Consider the following 12,139-nt stretch of genomic DNA (forward strand, 5'->3'; position numbering starts at 1 on the left):
AATAAATAGCATCAATTGATTTAAATAATAAATAAATATATAGACAAGCATTAAAAATCCATCACAAAAAATTTCTCACCTCTTTCGAGACTTTCTTTTATGCTCCGTCAATTTTTATTTTTCGCTGAAAGTGTGGCTATGGCAAAATTGATAATAATTGATAAACACAATTCTCTACGTATATTTTTATTTAGAGACATTATTTAATGGAAAAACAAAGCATAAAGATTAAAATATAGTCCATAATTTATTATAGTTAAATATGATGAATAAGCCGTTTATTTAATTCATCGATAGTTTTATATTTTCTATAAAAAGTTTTGAGTGGTAATTTTTTGAGGTTATCTATGATTGCATGAATATTTGCACAATTGATATTGAATTTAATAGGTGATTACAATTTATAACTAACTAATTTTGAAGTTTGAAAGTATGAATGTACGTAAGAAATAAAAGTTGACATATCGGGTGTATGGCTGTGCGCGCGCGCGTTACGGCCTTCCAGCGGCAGCCGCCAGTGTCCAGCGGCCTCCGCTGAGGGATGCTGCTCGCCGGAGCACGTCGTGTCACACGCACGCCGCGCCGCACGCTTTCGACACGCGGACGAGTCTCGGCCGGTAGCGCTGCGCCCCTGACCCCCGCGCCCCGCGCCCCGGGAGCCCCGGCACTGCGACGCCGCCACCCGCTCATGTGCGGGTCCGACGAGGGACGGGGCCGCCACGCCAGCGAGGGCCTCCGCCCCCATCGACACCCCGAGGGGGCTCCGCGCTGCGCCCCCCACTGCGCCCCCAGCCCCAGCCCCAGCCTCAGCCTCGCCCCGCTGACTGGACGGACGACCCACACGAGGTAAACAAACCAATAACATGTTTGTATGCATCGACTGCAACTCTTCCTCCTTCCCTCTTCCCCCTTCCTATATATGTATACACATTTCAGGCTTCGAATATTTTGACAGCTTAGTCGAAACCTAGCGGTGGAAATGTATACTACCTACATTCAAGTGTTTTCGTTCTAATTAAAAACAATCGAATTGAATTCGTAGAGAAAAAATGGCCGAATTTTAAATGTCAAATTTGTTTTCAAAACATCACTATACACGCTAGAGTGCGTTCGAATATTATGTACATATATCCATGTTTTAAATAATATGTATTCATATCCATTCTGAGTTTTTTCAATGTATATTCATACATATGTAGGTTATGTCGCGCTTGCATAGGTAAACAATAAACAAAAATTTTATTTTACCACTAGCAACACTTACGTACATTTATAAAATTCATATTGCTTATCAATAACTATTGTATTATCTCTTTGTACACTATTTCATCATCAGATGAATTCAATACTTTCCATATTGCAGGTGCTGAGAAAATGTTGTGCAATTTTTTAATCAGATAATGATTACTTTCTCTTAAAATAAAATTCGTTTAAAATATCTTGATTTCTATTTCAATTATAATGCATACACAGTTTTTTTTCTTGAAAAAGTATAATTTAAGAATAAGTTTTTCTCGATATAAGCTATTTTCTCGATGCTAAATGTAATGAAGCAGAATATTAAGTTCGTGTATATATTTATAACTAGCCTTATCAAGGTTAAAATAAAAACGTTAACAAAATATCAAAGTAACTAGTAGCGGCACGCGTTTGGCCGCGTTTTTCGTGGAATAGCTATTGAAATCATCAAAGCGTTCCTTTTTTGTACGACTTCGAAAAATAGACCTTGAGTGTCCAATCAATCATAAGCTTTTTTGTACACGTGTACAGTAACTTCAAACTACCGTATACGTATTGTTACTATTATCCCATAGGTGAAGTTTCATTCATACGCTGAAGAAATTTGGGACAAAGTTTTTGGATCGATACTGTGGCTTTGGTACCTTTTCCCTTTTTTACAATGTGCAGAGACTGAGCTAAATAAACTAAATATATGCTTTCTCATTTTAGTATTTCCATTCGGATACTTTCTATAGAACCAAACGTGACATCACATCTTCAATAAGCTCTATACAACATATTGGAAATAAACGTCTGGTTTCTGAAACAATTCCAAGTTCACCTGTGCAAAAGTGCTCTTATATATCTAATATACATATATAAAAAAATGTATTAGTTAGCTTTACGTAGCTGAAAGTTTTCAGTTTGGTATTTTATAGCAACAAAAATATGTAATAAATTGAAAGTTTACTTTATTTAATGTGATCCCTATGCCTGATGCAAACTAGGAGGCTTATTAATGTCTGGTTGGAATGTTTTCAGCGACAAACTTAGATCGCCTCTATTGACAACATCAAGACGTTTACGAGCTTTTGAGAGGAGATAAATAACTTGACTAAATCCAGATTCAACGAGATAAAGATGTATGTAATGCAATGAAACTTTACGTCTCCCAGAGATGGAGATGTGGAGATGTATTTGCCATTTCAGCACTTATCCAGAAATTATCGCTATTTCGTTTAAATCTATTCATCATTTTATTCCCTTAGGGCTTAGACTCAGATTTCTCGCCAAAATCTGATTTTTTTGACTCCCTAAAATGTTCAAGGTCTCGTGAAAGCACTGTTGTACATATATTACTAGTATTGCATTGGTTAGATCCATATTTACAATTAAATTTTGAGCGGCAAACTTTAAAATTGTTAAAAGTTGTAGCGAGTACTACTGGTTTTGCCCACTGATTGCCTCTCTTTGCTCTGATCCATAGAAAATCTTTAACGTCCATACATATTTATAGCTGTGAGCAACAGCGTGTGTTTTAAAATAATTTATATTTATGATGACTCCTTTCAAGCAATATTATTCCCAACATAATAATTGCCATAACATTACACATTACAGCCCTTTGAACAGGTGCAACAAGAGGGGAGAAGTCTCCAACAAATATGAGCATTCGTTGGAATGTCTGGGAAGCCTGTAATTGTACATGTGACTAAGAAATTTATATTGAATAGCCCTTTTCAGTCACCGACGATGTTTTCCATACATACATATCTAGAATTCAGGGCGAATATGAGCCCTGCTTTCAATATTCCATACCTGAGCTAAGAACTGTTCATATTGTATTGTATTTTAACTACACGTGTTGCAGAAGGTGAGGTACAAACTTCATTGACTCTTCGGTACAATGAGAGTCTATTTTCCCCGTCCATAAAGGGGCATTGTGCACAGTTCATATTTCGGTTCTATTGTCCTCGCGACGTGTCTATTTTCGTTCAGTGTTGCCATTGTTTCAACGATCGATATCGTTTGACGACCGGTTCTCAGATTCGCATCGATCGCAACGTTGTTCACCTTTTTAAGACACAGTACATATGTCTATTTATTTAAATCGGGAGAGGAACGCGCGATAATAACGCATTGTCCATACATTCTCTCTTTTTCTGGGAATTGTGTTAATTTTAGCGCTTATCTCCGTGCGAAATGTGGCATTCGTTGGTATTGCTGCAACACACATTTAGCCGCTTTTGTGTGTTTGTTTTGTATATTAAGTGACCTATATGCGTGGTCGAACTTTTATTGTTTTATCTCGAAATAGCAATGTGACTTTTAGTTTCGCTTTGGCGTGCAATATGTGTAGAGGTCGACCGTTGCGATTTGGTTTTGATATCGCCAAATTTGTGGAAATTTGATGCCGATCTCGACCCGGCCTCGTCGAGTGATGCAAATCTGCACATGTCTATAAATACATTTTGTGCAAAAGTTGGTGCAGGTTGGCTTTGGTTTTATCATTTATGCTGTTTGATGATACATCAGATATGGTCGCTGGACTTAAAAATGCCACACATATTAATAAGCTATTATTTGATACAGATTTCAGTAGAAAAATGTCCTGAAACTCGTCATATAGTAATATGCTTTGAACCAGTGGCGGATCATCGTACTCCATTTTAAGTTTTAAACATTTTTTCTGCTTGTCAAATGAAATTGACAAGATGATACATTTTTTTTCTGAGCTGGCGCATTTCCGCGCCGATCTCTGGTCATCAGCAAAGATCGGTGTTGAGACGATGTTTTTGTCACAAAAAATAGTTCACTATTGTCAACCATGCTTTTTTTGCTCTCTTGCTTTGTAGTGGTCTATTGTTATTTGACGAGCACCCAGCCAACGCTGAAGACTGGTCATCAAGGCAGTGGCAAATAGCAACACACAGTTCCAACAAAAAAGCAGAAAAATGGTTTTTCTACTAAGTAGACAGAAGCAAAATCCCTCTGCCCCGAACCCTATCCGATTTCTATTCATAATACTCGAATCTTTTTTTTTTTAATTCTGAAATCATTGGAATACCCAGTTGAATCATAGAAACGTCTATATTTCTACATTCATGGTTTAATTCACAATAGAAAATCCCCATCAATCAGGAATTCCCATCCCAGGCAACACTGCCTGGAAATTTCTGATATATTCTCGTTTTTCCTTGTGTATTTTGAGATTTAATAATCCTATTTGCTTATTTTGATTTCATTTTATATACTGAACCTAATGGCAACTTCCAATATTTGCTTAATAATTAGAAGGATTGATATAGAAAGCACTTTTTTGCTGAGAAAAATCGATATGTTGAATTGTAGTACATATATATATAACTTGTCAGTCGTGTTACACAAAAAAAAAATGGACACCGGGCTTAGCTTGATCAGCATTGAAACAACGAATGATCATTTCAGTGTTATAAAAAGATTGAGATACTGTATGAAGCACTCTTCAAATGAATGTTCCAATCTCCATCTCCTTGCATTTTGTATCGTGCATTTAACATCACAATGGGTACCGTTTGAGGACTTCCTTTCTTCATCGCAATAATCTAACCACACGATCTTTCGCACAGCAAAACCTACCCAAGCAATTTAAATGAGCATGCAAAATATCACGTTTTAAAACTACAACGTCGTTTTCCGAGTTCCGTTTTGACATCGGGAGGTGAAATCGCGAAAAGCCACCGCAACATCGCTTCGAGAAGGTCTTTATGTTACAGCACTCGGCGTCCCTCTCGCACCCGCACTGCGACACGCCTGCTTTCCCTCTCTCGCATCGTCGATTTCCCAGAAATCGGTCTGGCTGAGGTTTCGCGGAAAAACTCGCCCGGCTAAATAAATGTATTAAATTGGCAGTGGCGGCGCAACAGAACCCACCGCTCGGCTCTCTGGACCCCTCCTCTTTTTTTTCTCTTTTTTATATTTTTTTGTTTTTCTCGGTTTGTTGCCGCATCGGGTCGCTAACCCCGGCTCACTTGTACAGTATATACCCAGTACTCAATACTCGCTCTCTGTCTTGGGCCACTTGGGGTTTGTGCGATCCATTTCTCAACCCAGAATGTGTGAACGTAGCTTTGTTTGGTGTCTGGAGCGAGTGGTGCTTGTGGGTCGATATACGAGGTAATGTCTAGTACGTACACAGTACAACTTCCAGACTGTATCCCCCTTCAAAGCAAAGTTTTGGATATTCTCACCACGTTTCTAAATTTTGAAGCGTTGAAAGAGAATTGTAGCTATTAACTTACCGGTTAAGTTTATGTGAGCACATTAATGAGATATATTGTCCAAAACTTGGACTATTAGGGGTTGCGTATTAGTTTATTACACTACTGGAAAGGACTGAGATAAGTAGGGTCGTCTATAGATCCCCAGGCCTTTGATTCGGATTGATACATATCATCATCATCATTCACAACCATTCGCCATCCACTGCTAGATGAAGGTCTCTTCAACATGCTTCCATTCGTCTCTGTTTTGAGCAACTTTTACTTTTTTTTTTGGATACCATTCGAGCATTTCTTTCGTTCTTCTAGCTATATGATTGACATGGCCACTGCTATTGAACACCCTTTACCACTTTAATTTCTTTACTCTCATTAGATTATCCACCTTTGTCTGCTATGCCAAGCATACAGCGTTCCATACTTCTTTGAGTGCACTGGACCTTGTGCAGCATGCTGTCGCTCAATGCTCAAGTTTCGCAACCATTCATCATATGATGATCCAAAATTTTACTAAAAATGCAGCAGAGAATTATACAAATCAATTATCATCAGTATAATACATATTATACCATCAACTTATGGAACACTTATTTATTTATGAATTGATCGCATTACAGATAGAGTAATACACAAAGATTTTCTCTGCCATATATTGCAATAAAATAGACAATGTATCTAAAACTTAATACAATCTTATATTATGGAGCAGTGACATATTAGATTTTCCATAATTGATCGCAATTTATAGCTTAAGCTGTTTCTATTGTATTCCAATGCTACCCAATCGAAGTCTATCTCGGACTACATATGAACGTTTTTTGTATTTTGAGTGCTTGGCGATTTACAATCGCATTTGAAAATAAGAATTGCCTGAAAAGTATCATAATAGCAAATGTGATTCTCGGTAGTGTATTTTTATGTTCATTTTATGAGCTAATCAAGAATGGCAGCTCTTATGAAACTGGGTCGCGATTGTTTACATTTCAAAATCTAAGATCTGTATACCGTTTGTAATGACGATTTGAAAAGCCTAGGAAGCGTTGCATAGTCTGAAAGAGCTTGCAGGAAATGCTTACTTGGAAAGTACTGCTAAATTAGTACTTTGACCTTAGACTTGCATACCGATAGTGCGTACGAATTCCACATTACTTACTATACGTGCTTTGGTTATTTTTGGTGTTGCTGTTGATTTTTTCGCCAGTAACGGTATTGGAATTAGACTAGTATTGCTATGTGTTCTTTGTACTAAAAGTCTTGTGTAGCCATTACCGTCATGGCCAATTTAACATCAGAATGTTTGGAATTGTGCTCATTTCTGAGAAAGAACTCGGCAGTTAATAACTTGCGAATGAAATGCATACTGCGTTGAATTATGGTCGCTAAACGTAGCAAAATATGTACCTTCTTTCAAAGTTGAATTGATCGCCTTTTTTCTAAAAGGTCTAATGTCAATATATGCATTTAGAGTTGGAAGCATTTTGCATAATCCTGAAACAATTCATACCATTCGACCTTATGATCGCTTGCACATTTTGCCCTCAAATTGTTCAATCAAAATCAAGACAGGTTGAATATGCTTCTTTTTTTTACATCATCAGAATTTACAGCCATTCACTATCGACTACTAGATGACGACCTCTCCAACACGCTTCCTTCTACTCGTCTCTATTTTGCGCAACTCTCATCCATCTCACTCCACATTAATATTTTCCTAACTTCATCTACTCATCTTTCTTACGGTCTTCTTTTTACCTTTTTACATTCTTTCTGGTACCATTCTAGCACTTATTTTGTCCGCATTTCAATACTTCGCCCATTTCTTTTATCCATTCTAGCTACGTGACCCACCACTGCCATTTCAATCTCTTCACTCTCTCCGCTATATCCACTACCCTTGTCATACGTCTCAACCAAGTATTCCGCTTCCTATCTTTCCTCGTCAAGTTGAACATACATACAATGTTCCATACTTATTTGAATGCATTAGGCTTTGTGTAGCATCTTTTCGTTCAATGTATCAAGTTTCATACACATACTACATCACTGGCAAAACACATTGATCGAAGATCTTTTTCTTCAGGCAAAGTGGGATGTTTGATTTAAAGGTGGCATTCATTCGTCCAAATCTTTATTTATTTATTTCTACTTTCTTTTTACATGTTGTTCTGTTGTTAAATCCTGGCCGCGGCTAATTAACATTATTGAATGCGACTTCGCTGGAATCGTCCGTGACGTATGAACTTTGCTCTGGTCACCGAGATGGGATTTTTCAATTCTGTAGTCCATGGCCGAAGAGTTGACCGTAGAAACATTGGACGCAACACGTGTCGATAAGAGATTAAAATGGTGCATGCGTTACAAATTCGTACGATTTCTTCTGCATAAAAACAGTTCTTGGAATCGTTCGCTGTATCTGCAACCAAAGTAGGCTGTGGTTAATCGTATTAACTGTTTATTGGGATATCGGATGAATTCGTATCGCGTGTAAGATAACCGTTTGTGTAATTTTGCTTTGATCTTTCACGCGGATTCTGCCCTACATATTTAATTATTATTAACAAAAGTCAGGACAAAAATGTAAAACACGCAAGGATCGACGCTTGAAGGAATTTGCTGTAAACAGCCATACGGGGTGGACCGAGTGTGCTATGTGCACGTAGAGAAGGTCACTATCTATAATGGTTCATCGGTATCCATCGATGTCAAAAAAATTTGTCACACTTAATACGTTGTAATTAAAACGGATACCGAGCATTTTTCAGGTTTGGTCAAATTTGAAATTGTTGTTTTGTTTTTGGAACTCAATCACGGATCCGTGGAGTGTCACATTGTACTTTTTGTAGCTGTAATTTGAGTTATTTGCGAAACAATGTACTGAATTGCGTGTAACCATTTAACTGTAAATTCTCACATCCGTTTTTGCAGTTTCCTTATTCATATCCGTTTGGTGTCTCAGAAAAGTTGCGTAGCTTTGAATTGATTACCGGTACTAGTATGTATTTATTTGGGAATAAATAATATACGTGTTGATAATCTTGGGTAGGATGCTGTATGCCTTTGAATTGTGCTGCTTGTTTAGCTTGGCGTTCATATGAGGTCAACTACACCAACTCCACTACCGGGAACAAGACCTTGGTAAATGCATAAACATATATATCGTAGATTCGTCTCTATCTGCTTTTAACATCACAACACTCTTCTGGGAAGTCTTCAGCTAATGGCTTTAATTGGGCATCCAGCTGGGCGGCGGAGAGACCATGTCATAATCGTGTGATACGCCGGAAGTGTGCACAGAGACGTGCAGTCTATGAAACTCGGACCCAACACTATCATGTTTCCTAGTACGGTGTGATTATTCAGAATTCCATTCTACATATTATTCTACGTCCTTGGATCTCTATATGTACGCGCTCGTCCCACACTCCAACTTTCGCCTATTGTGTTCTGTTCTTCTTTGTTTGACTTCTCACCGACGATTGTCCCATTTTAATGGTGTTCATATTCACCCGCTTTGGATTCTAGACGGCTATCGTAATGATTTTTCAAGATACTCCACATAGATAGAGCGCTTGACCCAGTAACGGTTGACGAATCGATACAAACCGAGGTTCAACAGTCACTAAAGGGGTGGCGAAGAACTGGGCCTTCCCCCTTGAGGTGGGTCGCAACCTCAATGGCCCAAAATAAAATGTGTAATTTCTATAAAAAATTGAACCTTGAGTTTTTCGACGATCAGTACCTGTCGCATTATATTAGTCATGATTGTATTTAGCTGTGCTAGAAATTTGATGAATGTCGTTCTGTCGAAAGTGCGAATTTCACCCCCATTTTTACATGCCTTTTTTTTTTTTTTTTTTTTTTTATATTCATATACATATATTTACAGGATATAATGTTTATTACAAAGTTGGACATGTATTCCTTATCAGATAAGAGTAGCTCTTGTGCCTGATAAGGGAGCTACGATTCTATTATAAATTCTTAAAATCTATTATAATATTTTTTATATAAAAATTACATTAAAATTTTTCAGTGCAAGTTTTTTTTGAAAAAGTGTTTAATTTTTTTTACTTGTTCTGTTTGGTTAACAATACAGCGCAATTCAGAAGGGAGATTATTATAGTTATTTATGGCTTGGAAAATATAATGGTTTTGCATTTGTGTTGTTTTAAAATTTGGTGTGATAAATTGGTTTCCATTTCTCATTAGTTTATAAAATTCTTGATATTCTTTGTTATTTTTTTCTTTACGCATTTTTATAATGGAAGCTTGCTTAAATATGTCATCGATATTTGGTACTGGAAATAGTTTAAAAAGCGATTTTGTCGAGAAAGTAGAGTTTTTTTTAAGTATTACTTTTATAATAATTTTTTGCGAAACTTTTACTGAATTTAGATTGCTTTTGTAGGATCCTCCCCAACCTATAATTCCATAGATAAGCAGAGAGTGGACAAGGGCATAATACACATTTTTTATTATTTTCACATTTAAAATATTTCTTAACCTAACAAATATATATATACATTTCCTTATTCTCTTTACTAGCTCTGTAATATGGCTTGTCCATTTCATGTTTTGATCAATGATAACACCGAGATATTTAATTTCAGAAGAAGAGTTGATTACAGTACAAACAGGATCATGTAGTTTACAGTTTACATAGTCACATTTTTCATCATGGATTATAATATTAACTTTTTCTATAGGTATTTTTTGTAATGAGAATAATATATATGTTGTTTTTTTTGCATTAAGTGTAAGTAGGTTATTATCAAACCATGATTTTAAAGTATTAATATCTTCATTTGCAAGTTTGTTAACTATTTCCCAAGTTTGGCCTTTTACTAATAATACAGTATCATCTGCATAAGAGATTAAATCACCCTTTATTTTCTGTTGGAAAATGTCATTTACATATATTAGAAAAAGTAATGGTCCGAGGACCGTGCCTTGAGGAATGCCAAATATACTTGTAAGTGGTGTACTATATGTTTGATTTAATTTTACAATTTGAGGTCTGTCTGTTAAATAGCTTTCTATCCATTTAAGGGCTATGAGGTCAATGCCATTTTCTTTTAATTTTAATACAAGTTTTTTATGGGAAATGCTGTCAAATGCTTTTTTTAAGTCAATGAAAATTCCTATACATTTATTTGATTTGTCTAAGGTACTCTGGATAATACATGAAATTTTTGCAATGGCATCTTGGGTACTTTTTCCCTCTGTGAATCCGAATTGATTTTCATTTATGATCGAGTTATTTTTTATAAACAGAGTTAGTCTTTTTTTAGCAATTTTTTCAAAAAATTTCGATATATTTGATAAGAGTGAAATAGGTCTATAATTAGAGATATCTTCTGGGTTACCAGATTTAAATATTGGAATAATTATGGTTTTTTTATATGTGATCGGGAAAATTCCCGTTTTAAAGCTATTGTTTATAATATGAGAGATTGGTGTAGAAACGTAATTTTTAATTATTTTTAGTGTTTTTACGGAGAGACCATCAAAACCCGAAGCAGAGCCACCTCGCATATTTGATATAATTTGTACTATTTCAGACGGATTGGTTGGTTCGAAGAGATCTAGTTTAGTTTCTATGTTCGCAGTTTTTTCAATATAATTTTTTTTTTTTTTACAGTTATTTTATCAGCTAGATTCTTTCCAAAATTTGCAAAGAAATCGTTAAAAGCGTTTGCTCCTTTTTTGGGTTCCTCAGTACAGTTTATTATATTTTTGTTTTGTATTATATTTTTTATGGTATTACTTTTAGTTTTCTGTTTATTTTCCAGAATTTCATTGATTATTATCCAAACTTTCTTACTGTCGTTTTCAGAATCATCAAGTTTGTTTTTATAATATTTTTCTTTAGTATTTTTTATGAGAGAAACTAATTTATTTTTGTATCTTCTAAAATGATTAATTAATTTTATATCTAGTGGTTTTTTTTTTGTTTCTTTGTAAAGCCTTTCTTTATGTCTTATAGATACCACTAGTCCATGTGCTATCCACGGTTTGATTTTACGAAATTTTGCTGAGTTTCTTATTTGAATAATTTTTTTCGAGTCATTAATATCATGAACCCATTATAAACGTAAAGACTTTTCGACTTCACTCAAAACAACAATTTAAGATTTTAATCGATTATAAGCTGTCGGATTGTAACAATCACGATAATATCTAACTAAGGTTAAAATATCATCAAAATTGGTCTTACGGAAGCGTGAGTTTCACTCATGCTTTTTGCTTCTAATCTCGTATTACGCACAATGCGCTATCTATTCACACTCGTACAGATAACAATGATTTCGATCAGACATTGACGTGAAACTTTATAAGAATCCTCAGAATTTGAATGAGTGTACAGCGCTCGTCAATCGCTCAGGCTGATCTTTAACATAGCAGTGAACACTGAAGTGCTGGATTATGTGTGATTTGAAAACGGTGTATCTTACGCATTCTCACACCCGATGCGTTTATTACGATAATTGTGTTCGTGTCGCAATTCGTCGCCATAAACGACTCCAATTAGAGACGATACCCAGAGAAACGCGAGCGCAATTTATTGCACGCACTGTATACAAGTGGTTACATATTATTAAGTGTAACCAACTCCTACGCGACGGGTATGAATTTGTTTCCATCCGAGAGGACTTGTA

General features: G+C 36.0%; 1 protein-coding gene across 1 annotated transcript in view; it reads left to right on the top strand.

The window, feature by feature from the left end:
- Positions 1-516: 516 nt before the first annotated feature.
- The window catches only part of LOC143921175 (suppressor of cytokine signaling 2-like), a 44,761-nt gene continuing 33,138 nt past the window's right edge, over positions 517-12,139 (top strand). Inside the window, exon 1 of the mRNA XM_077444346.1 lies at positions 517-846. The gene's annotated coding sequence lies outside the window, so the exon portion shown is untranslated. The remainder of the gene's footprint in view (positions 847-12,139) is intronic.

The sequence above is a fragment of the Arctopsyche grandis genome, chromosome 13 (genome assembly GCF_051622035.1).
Source record: "Arctopsyche grandis isolate Sample6627 chromosome 13, ASM5162203v2, whole genome shotgun sequence".
Classification (NCBI taxonomy): Eukaryota; Metazoa; Arthropoda; class Insecta; order Trichoptera; family Hydropsychidae; genus Arctopsyche; species Arctopsyche grandis.